Consider the following 11321-nt stretch of genomic DNA (forward strand, 5'->3'; position numbering starts at 1 on the left):
TCAGTCAAGGATTCTAAATAGGCCATCAATTTGTCCAGCCTCTCCATGAGTCACTGTTTCTTCTGTTGGAGCGATGGTTTCTTTTTCGAATTCACCATCAGTGAATTAATAGTGCGTTGCATTCAGAAGAGTGTGGGCTCGAATCCCACCTCGACCGTCCTGGGAATGGTTTTCCACGGTTTCCCATTCTCAGTTCCAGGCGAACGCCGGGACGGTACCTTTGATGAACCATGGCCGAATTACTTCAAATTCCAGTCGTTAACTATCCTTGGAGGAAATGATATTCAAAGAAGAGCCGACGCCGCAAAAGAAATACTGTACAAGTAAAAATACATTTTTTAATTATTTTCGATTCGGATAAACGAGGTTCCTGTGTATTTATCAGTATGACCAATCCTCTAATGCTCATATACCCGGTTCACCCTGTATAACTACATGACATTCATGACTTACTTCATCACATGACAAACGAAAATGATTATGTTGGCTTGTTGAAACCACACCAGATTCATCATCATTTCTCATAGAGAGCCTAGACGACGCTGACAAGGCGTACTAGAGAAACGAGGAGTGAGGTAGTTCATCGTTGCTTTCCTCATCGTGCCAGAAGGTACTACCACATGACAGTCTGCCAAGCCTACCATAATGTTTACATGAATTGATATTAGGAACTACAATTTTACACCATTCTTCACAAAAACTGGCTGTGTTGGGAAATGTGTCACTACCACCGCCCATACATACCGCAGTGACTCTCATAATTATTGCCAAAGCCTAAGATAAGACAATTAATGTGGCAAATTTGTAATTGCTCATACCAGAAGATGCATAGTTTATCCCAACAAATATGGATGAGGGCTTATAGTAATAATAATAATAATAATAATAATAATAAATAATAATTTTTAAGTAGGAGAGATCATTCCATTATTTTTATCAGAGAAAGAAAGCCTAAAATACAGGGCCAAATGCACGGACACAGATTTTCACCTCTGTAAACCCACGTTTCAGTCCAAGTCTATCTTATGGCTTGCTAAACACTCTACTATAGCACAGTAATACGATACCACTGAATGTTTGGCCCTCACTCACCACAGTATGATATAAGAAAATATCCCCCCCCCCAAAAAAAAACACAGGAAAGATCGTCGGCTCACGTAAAAGTTATGAGGGAGAATATCGCCTAGGTCAAATGCACAGCTGAAGTCTAAATGTTGAAAAATCGCCTACTTTCTATGAGGAAGTGTCCATCTGATGTTTTACGGTCAGCTCTCTTGAATGGCTACCACCAGATCACGCAGGATTTTTCATATTTTCGTGAATTGGAAATGCACTACTCCATGGGCAACTGCAGTGAAGGAGGATCTGGCCGGTGCCCTGAGGCACCGTTTTAAGTAAGAAGCAGATTCCTTTATAATTACGTCTCACCGACACAGATAGGTCTTATGGCGACGATGGGATAGGAATGGCTTAGGTGTTGGAAGGAAACGGCCGTGCCCTTAATTAAGGTACAACCCCAACGTTCTCCTGGTGTAAAAATGGGAAACCGCGGAAAACCATCTGCAGGGCTACCGACAGTGGGATTCGAAACCACTATCTCCCGGATGCAAGCTGACAGCTGCGCTGTCCTACCCGCACGGTCAACTCGCCCGGTTGAGCAGCAGATTCAGGACCTGGGTATAAGGGATCTTCCGGAAGAATTGAGAAAAACTGGTGGTAAGTGGTCTGAGGAACGCAGAACTGCATTCTTCACCATGATAAAGAAGTAATGGAAATCCAGAAAGTCTGACAAGTGTTGATTGTCGTCCTAAATGGACGAAATTACACATTATTATTTGGGGCCTGGATGTTGATGATACGTCATCTTTTTATTGAGTGGTCAAGTGCAATGCTGCAATATTACAAACTCTCTCCATGGCACATCGATTAAAAATATATCCTTTTTTCTTTTGCATTATTTGCATTTTTATTGCATGTTTTCAATATTTTAAGAGCATTTTCTTTGATTATGGAGAACCGTTCGGTTATATTTTGGAGAATTTTGTTTCTCTAAGTAATTTTGTCCCGTTTGTCATGCTACCATATTATTTTATGAAAATACGTCTGAAAGCCTTAACTAGTAGTTATACAATAATAATGAAATAAAACATTTCAATATAATATTAAGTAGTCTTATTCGGTTCGTTTCGAGTCTTTGTTTCTGAATCATATTTATATTTTGTAGAAATTAATTTCTCAAGTTGTTTCTAGTAAATATTAAAATGTTATTTTAGATTTTATTTTCACAGATCGCCTTTTATTATTTCGAGTTCTTTTCAAACTGTTTCTTTTTCCAACCAATATCACTGTATTGCGTATTCTTTGTCTTCGAGCAGGCTACAAATAAAATCCGTATATTATGTACTTCCTAAGTATGTGTCTATCCTATTATTTTATGAAGGAACTTTAAACATTCATTTTTAAACATAATTTTTGTTACATTTTATTGTGAATTTTATTAATTTTTAGGTCATTTAATAACGTCATTTTAACATTTTAAAGTGCTTTATTTACGTCATCAACATCCGGCCCTTTATTATTAGACTATTATTATTATCATTATTATTATTATTATTATTATTATTATTATTATTATTATTATTAACACCACGAAACGAACAGTTTCCCACCATGGTAACACCGGCGATCGATAGGGACTACAACGTTCAATACACCGGTCTAAGCTATAGGCTAACTGTTGGCTATATTCAGTACCTTACATACTCGTTCACCACCAGTTGAGAAGCTTCAAACACGTAGTTTTATTCAAAGGATACCGACATAGAGAAAGAGCCAGAGGAAAGGGGTTCGCACAAGATCCTTCCGCAACAACAAAGACACTCACCACGGCTCCAACTTGGCATTCGTAGGACGGTACTGCAGACACTTACCTGAAAACACAAAACAGAAATAGTGTTAGATCACATAAATTGAACTGTACTACTTCCTACATATCAACAGAATGCAACCATCAACAGGCTCTCTTATCAGCAAAATTCTTTACAGACAAAGATATCAGGATGGAATGAGGTATAAAATACTGTAGGTTCATGTATGGCCTACCGACATCAGCTCTGTGTGATATATCCTTGATAATAACAAGGTGTGCTGGTGTGATACCTGTAACGTAAAGAAAATGAAGAAATCAGTTATGAATTATCAGCAAGGCGCACTTCTAGAATCCCATGGAGTAGTTTATAAATGCAATGTAACACTGTTCCTTCATCTCGAATCTCTCCCTTTATCTCCACGGCTTGTGCACCTTGGGTTTACCTTCTCTGTCTTGGTCAACGCAAGACGTATCCTATCTATTCCCGGATGACGGTGATAATGATTCCTGATTGAAGGGGAAGTGCAGCTACTAACTGTTGCAAGGCACTTGTGCCAGGATAAGGGGGTCGATGTACATGTTCTTACAAAATGAAATTTCCCCTAGTAAATTTAAATTTCAGACCGTGGATTAGATTCCTTCCTGGTTGAAATGGGTACATTAATATGGCAGTAGCAGTGCTGTATAGAACTAGGCAACTAGAAAAGTATGGAGCTGAAACTTAAGTATTAAGCAACGCAGCTTAAGAGAGGGGAAAGTTCGCTGTCAATGGCGAAAGAAAGTAAGAAGGCGTTGGCATGGGCATGTCTATCGAACGGATGCTAGTGAGGAGCCGAAGAAGGTTTAGGAAGGCCATCCAGGTAGCGGGATATAAAAGGAAACACTAAGAAAACGATGGCTTGTTTATATGGAGGAAGATCTCCGAATAGTATAGGTCAGGAGATGAAAAACTAGGGCTCATGACAGTGGAGATGGTAGTTTTAGAAACATCTGTTTTACAAGGAACGTAGTACGAAGGATTAATCAAGAAATGCAACTTATTATTCCTGATTATTTATATACTTCATTCATTCATTCATTCATCGTCCGGCTCCATGGCTAAATGGTTACCGTGCTGGCCTTTGGTCCAGTGAGTCCCGGGTTCGATTCCCTGCCGGGTGGGGGATTTTAACCTCCATTAGTTAATTCCAATGACTCTGGGGCTGGGTGTGTGTGCCGTCATCATTAGAATTCATCATAGGTAAGGCCCTATTCTCACTGACGCACAGGTCGCCTATAAGGTGTCAACTCGGAATACCTCCACTATGCCTCTTCGGAGACCACACGCCGTTATTATTATTATTATTATTATTATTATTATTATTATTATTATTATTATTAATTAATTCATTCATTCTTATTTAAAGATAACACCCATCTCCCTTAATATCGGAAACCACAGATTACTGTGACCTGTTCTTTTGATACATGCAGTTTTAACAATAATGTATACATACTGAAAAACATGCAATAGGAAGACAAAGAATAAAAGGTAAGGAAAGCAGCGTTAGGGTAATAAACATAATGTAACGCTTGTAAGCGATTAGAAATTTAACAAAGAATTAATGACCTGAAAGGAGTATTAAAGGCACTACTGTAAAGAAATCAAACTTCTCTTGTCTATTTTTTTATGTAGGCTTTATTTTTGTGTACCCCAACTAACCACCGTATAACTAATTAATTTAAGGAACACGTGGTCAGCAAGTTTAGGTGAGATGGTATCAGTTCTCACGTGGCGAGGCTGGTGGCTGCGTCAAAGGGTTCGTGGGCTTGTGTTCCATACTGGGGTTGACGCAGCGACCAGTCTACTAAAATTTTAGGTGGTGGGTAGGAGTAGGTGATTAGGGTAGTTTGTAGTGCGGTGGCATCCTACATGTGTGTTGGCTATCCGCGTACGTGTGGGAGGTTAGTGAGTAGATGTAGTTAATTTAGTTAAGTAGTTTTAAGAGAGATGTAGTGGCAAATTTTTCTGTTCTGTCTTTATTACCTAAAAGATGGTTATACTAGGGTGGGTAATAAAGATATGTACTGTATGTATGTATGTATAATTAATTAATTTTCTGATCGATTCGCTATCCGCTACGTCAGAAGAAAACAACATCAAAGTAATACAGACCAACCATACTACAAGTTACACTCTCTCTTTGAGAAATTCCACGTGTTACAGGCGTCCTCGTCTCGATTTTTCGAAGAGTTGGTTGCGAAAGACATTACCTGACAAATCATCCTTTGGACCTAGTAGCGTTACTGGGCTGAGTGGCTCAGACAGTTGAAGCGCTGGCCTTCTGACCCCAACTTAGCAGGATCGATCCTAGCTCGGGTGCTCAAATACGTCAGCCTCGTATCAGTACTTTTACTCCCACGTAAAAAGAACTTCTGCGGGACGAAATTCCGGCACTCTTGCGTCTCCGAAAACCGTAAGAGTAGTTAGTGGGATGTAAAGCCAATAAAAGTATTATACCTAGTACTGTCCAATGCTGAAAGTTCCGTTTAGCACCAGAACTGTAAAGTTTGAAAAACTTGGGCACACCTCCACTCTCCTACACACAGGGCACTAGGTGAAGTACCGGGTCTATAGCGAATTTCTGTGGTTCTTGCCCTACCCTGTTCGGGGACTACAACTCTCGGTGGGACAAAGAACCCGAATACAATGCAAGCCCCAAGAGTGGCCAGTGTCAAGTAATCAATGGCAAACATTAATGAGACCCTCAAAGGAAATCAATCATTAACGATCTTCCGCCGTCTCCTGTCACTATTTCACTCATTCCGATAATAATCGGGAACCTGACCGTTCCCTGACACGATACAAATCTAAATAGCAAACAGACAACCTTTCCCGAGGATGCGCAGAAAATGTGAAGGGATGCATGTTGTAATGAAATCATCTTCCATAGAACTGTTTTACACACTCTAAGGGGGCTGTCACACAGGCTCGATCGAACGACTGCGATCGACCGACTAAGAAAACAAACCTACAGAGGGCAGTGGCACCAGTCACACAGCATCGATCGTCAGCGATCAACTACGAGCGATGAAGATCGACTGGTTTGTAAAAACAAACGTGTCCGTTTTTCAGTCGCAGTCGTTCGATAATGGCGGACGCAACATAGTCATCTGTTGATGAAATCGAAACATTAATTTGCTTAGTGTATGAAAACAAAGTGGTGTATAATCCTAGACTCCCTGGATATAGTAATAGGGAGACCGTGAATTTTGTATGGCATTCTATAGTGTGGAGAATTGGGACAAAAACGGGTAAGTAATTATTAGATTTATTACGATTATCTTATGAATAGTGTTATCTTAGATTATTTATTGATAAAGTACATTATACGGAATAGAGTGGTAAAATGAGTTACACTAGGAGAAGTAGTAATTATCATTCTTGTAACTTAATTGAAGAAATGTTTGGAAAACATAAGCAGTGCTTTCCTAACCTCCATCTCGTACCTAATGAAATGAATACCATTGTTTGCTTTAATGACAAATAAGTGTAGGCCTATGCCATAAGTAGGCCTACTACATGTATATTTTCTTTGTCACAATATTCTGATTCATTGTTTCAGGAAAAAGTTGTGCCAAAACATGGCAAATTCGGAGGGCTGGATATCGAACTTGGAGAGATAACATCCTCCCTCTCCTCCCAGGTTCTGCTGTACAGAAAACATAAAATGGGTCTACTTCAATGCCCTCAACTTTCTGGAACTCTTCATTGCTGGAAGAAGGTACAATTCTGTAATATTTATTTTTAAAAGTAGGCCTACATTACAGACCAGTGTTCTAGTTGTGAAAGAGTGAGGGGAAGATTCAGTCTGTAGGCCATAAGTTCCACCCATCTGTTCATTAATTTATCAAATATAACTGAAAGTAATATAATATAATCTAACCTAGCAATCATCTTACTAAAATAATTATTGAAAGTAACAATTTCTTAAACAGAAGGCTTGTGTCCAGACTAAAATGTAGCTCCAATTTAGAAGAATTGCATTAATATGTTGTTCATTTTTTTCAGTTCTATAACAAACACATCTATGGAAGTGGCACCTGGTGTATGAGAGCCTTTTCACCAAGCTGAAATATAGGAGGAGGAAGCAGAAATAATTTGTGTTGGAGGGGTTTAACTCCTACAGTTCAGAAATTACTGAAGGGACTTCAACTTCCAGTCCAGTGGCTTCTGCTTCTACAAACAGCTTTGCCAGCAGTTAAAAATAAAAGAAACAGAAATGTGAAAGTGACAGTGATGTGTTAAGTGAATATTTAGAAAAGATACTGAAAACTGAAAAGAAAATATAATCAATGTTATTTTTAGTGTCTTCATGATGACATGGAAAGAATGAGTGAACTAGGTCGAAGGGTTTTCAAAGTTAAAATTCAGAAACTGTTGTATACAGTGTTAGACCAAGAAAGAATCTAATAAAATTTATGTTCTTGAGAAATGTTCTACTTTTTAAATTAAATCATTTTTTGTTATACTTATCTATCAATATTTATTGGAATACTCAGTGAGTTATGTGTATTAGGACCTGATGGGAAAGAACCTTAACTCCAATTTTTATTAATTATTAGCATTATTACAACATCTTAATTTGTATATTTTATGTGGTAGAACAGGTATGGTTTACAAGGAAAGGAGTTTTTGAAATACATGTAGTAGGTCCTTTCTGTGTGTATGTAGTAAGCAGTTGTAAAGCACAGGTGGTCTGAAATCAGACCAGCGTATTGATAGTTCTGTCCAAGAGCTGACTTCCTTCTTACGGTATACTGTTGATCACAACTGCAAACTCATTGCACTAGGTTTGTACAGCACAGGTGGTCTGAAACCAGACCAGCGTATTGAGACTTCCTTCTTACGGTATACTGTTGATCGCAACTGCAAACTCATTGCACTAGGTTTGTACAGCACAGGTGGTCTGAAACCAGACCAGTGTAAGGACATTAGTAGTTTTGTCCAGGAGCTGACTGCCTTCTTACAGAATACTGTTGATCACAACTGCAAGCTCATTGCATTGGGTTTACTGCATCTATATTCAATGTTGCTTACTATACTGCCATCCTGCGAGAATACACATCCTAAATACCTATTTGAAATTATCTATCTGTTCCAGTTTTGTATTCTCAACCTGACATTCAGTTCTATTTTATCTCCTCATTCCAAGTACTCTCCTGCCATTGTACCTGTCTGCACCAGCAATCACTACTTTCATGTCTGTTACCGTACTTATAATTTATTAATAACATATAGGCCTACAGAGGGCATCAAGGTAGACTGATTATTTTATTTCTTGTGCTGTAGATCCATTAATATTAGATTGCACAGTTTCAATAGACCAAGTTGTTTGCATAGGACAAAATTCTTACTACAGTTATACCTGACAGAATCCCTCCCTGCCACCTTATAACTTTGTAACTTAGGTAGCCTTTATCTCCTCATTCCAAGTACTCTCCTGCCATTGTACCTGTCTGCACCAGCAATCACTACTTTCATGTCTGTTACCGTACTTATAATTTATTAATAACATATAGGCCTACAGAGGGCATCAAGGTAGACTGATTATTTTATTTCTTGTTCTGTAGATCCATTAATATTAGATTGCACAGTTTCAATAGACCAAGTTGTTTGCATAGGACAAAATTCTTACTACAGTTATACCTGACAGAATCCCTCCCTGCCACCTTATAACTTTGTAACTTAGGTAGCCTTTATCTCCTCATTCCAAGTACTCTCCTGCCATTGTACCTGTCTGCACCAGCGATCACTACTTTCATGTCTGTTACTGTACTTATAATTTATTAATAACATATAGGCCTACAGAGGGCATCAAGGTAGACTGATTATTTTGTTTCTTGTGCTGTAGATCCATATAAACAATGAAAAACAAAGATGAAAAATTCATTTGTAACTATTTTGACGGATGTTTCCACCAAAGTTTTGTAGATTTTAATCTACAACATAAAAAACTGTATTTTGTGTGATGTGATATTAAGGGGATATGATGGCAGAATATGTACATTATTTATAAAAAATATATTCATACGACAGTTACATGCTTGTAATAACAGGTTGAGTAGATTAATTACCCTGTAAGTCAATCCAAGATCTTACAAGGCCCATACACCCTACTCTGTCAAACATTCATTTATATAATTGGTATTTACAAACAATTTTGACAGGCAATATAAGATATAGCAAAATTAAATCATTTACCACCTGAGACCTAAATAACATTTTACTGTAGACGGCAATAGTAGTCTATTTAGTTGTTAGAAAGGCATACTCTTCACTTCTAAAAATAGAAGGCAAGGTGCTTGTTATTAGCACCTATTATTTTTTGCAGTGGTTGGTTCTCATTTTTGGTGAAATTGAAGGCAAAGTTTTCATTTTCCTTGAACTGATACATAAGGAAAGTATTTCAGGATGGATAGATAGGCTTGGTCATGTTCATATCAGTAAAGAAGTTACATATGAACAATACACAGAAAGGCAAAATCAACATTGAGGTAAGAAAGAGAGTCCTACCAGACCTTTGCGGAAAAAGTTGTTACTCTGTACCAAGGAGTTTACCAGTAACTTGGATGGAAGTGCAGGATTTATATTAATTGGCTTATTATTGCCAAGTGAGCAATTAGATCAGCTTGCCAGTGCAAAGTTTGGGGAGACAGTACTTTATGCTTAGTGATGAGGATAATAAACAAGACCTTGTGTGTAATTTACATGTAGTTTTGACAAGTATCAGTCTATTACACTGCCAACGTACTTATTAGAACAATATTCCAGAAGCTTTTCCTATAGTTATTAAGCTAGTGTACAGAGCACTAGCCTCACCTGAACTCCTCAAGAAATGTACACATATGTGAATACACAGAATCCTAAAGAGAATTTACTTTGGAAGAGATGTCCATAGACAACCTTTCTTCACAGCCATTTGGTAAAATTAGCTGCTTTCGAAGCTGCTGTAGTCTTCAATGATATAAATTAAGACAGGATTGTCATTCTTGCAAAGTTTGGATATGGACCTGGATTCTTTGCACAAAACGCAGTAGACCTACAGAAATTCAGCAACATGCTTGTCAAGAAAGCAATATGATACTATTCTGAACATGGCACAATAACAAAGAAGAGGAGAGGCGACAAGAGATTTGCAGAGGATCATGAGGGAGAGAAATAATGTAAGGAACTCCATTGCTTTTATCATTTTCACAATATTCAGAGCATATGTGCATTTTTCTTTCTTTCAAAATTATTTACAGGATTGTAATGAAACTTGACACACTATTTCTACATTAGGTAATGTAAATTTTGACTGGAAGCATTTCTTGATATGTCTATTATTTTGGTAGGTGGGATCTCACCAAGTGGTATGAAAAAAAAAAAAAAAAGCTGTTAACCTCCATCTAATAAACACCTCAAAATATCATTTGAAAAGACAGTAATTATGCCCCAGGATCCAGCATCATTAAAACAAATAAGCATAAATGGTATCAGTCTTAATATTTGAAATACAATGAGCCACTTTTGTGAGGCTTTTGTTGGAATTTTCACCCTGTCAAGAATTCTGGCTGTAGTGCTCTATGAATGGCATCATATATAATAGGAACAAATCCACTGATGTATTGTGAGCAATCCTAAATCTGTATGAGTCACCGATGTCCAGAAACCTGTAGGCCTAAATAAATATATTTCCACTGTTGATGGTAGCACCTTCAAATTATGAATTCAAATTGATATAGCCTACATAACAGTTTTCAGTCCTTTTTATCAATACTTTATTAGAATCCTGCAGAATGCCACTAATCTTTTATTTGATATATTTTGCCACGGACATACAGTAGTTGTTTCGAAGGTGAACATCACTTTTGACTTTAAACCTAAAAAAATCGTTGTGAATATTGAATTTAACGATAGTGTCAGCCTTTCCTCAGAACTTATACTTTTCCTGTAATTTGTTTGCCTGATGTTTATTACTGACTTCATTTTTTCCTCTAATTCCTTATACCGTAATTATTGATGGGCATTCGGTACTAGTTCCTGAATTTTTCTTCGTCATTCCGCAACGAAGGCACACTTTGGTGGAATTCTCCATGGCTCTTTACCTTGTCCACTGCGATCGTCTGGTTCTTTCCTTTCTCCTAATATATTCATAGGTTAGAATCATATTTCCACCCGAATTATCGCTTTCACAACACATTCTTTTTCTCTCGTGAATATGAATACATCTATAGCCTGTACGGTACTGGGCGGGAGTATCAGCTGTTTCCGTGCAGTCGATCCCTCTCGATCGATGAGCAGTGTGACAAGGTAAATGAATTTAGTCGTTAGTACTCGATGCCAGTTGGTCGCTCTTGATCGTTCGATGCCCTGTGTGACAGCGGGCTAATAAAAGATATAATCAACTAAAAAGGGCATTTGCTAATG

The 11321-nt window shown here is 37.8% G+C and overlaps 1 long non-coding RNA gene across 1 annotated transcript; it reads left to right on the plus strand.

The window, feature by feature from the left end:
* Positions 1-6199: 6199 nt before the first annotated feature.
* On the plus strand, positions 6200-7380 carry LOC137501305 (uncharacterized). Its single transcript, XR_011018452.1, has 2 exons — positions 6200-6633; positions 6921-7380. It is a non-coding gene; the product is annotated as an uncharacterized lncRNA (long non-coding RNA).
* The last annotated feature ends 3941 nt before the right edge of the window (positions 7381-11321 follow it).

Source organism: Anabrus simplex, chromosome 1 (assembly GCF_040414725.1).
Source record: "Anabrus simplex isolate iqAnaSimp1 chromosome 1, ASM4041472v1, whole genome shotgun sequence".
NCBI classification, from domain to species: domain Eukaryota; kingdom Metazoa; phylum Arthropoda; class Insecta; order Orthoptera; family Tettigoniidae; genus Anabrus; species Anabrus simplex.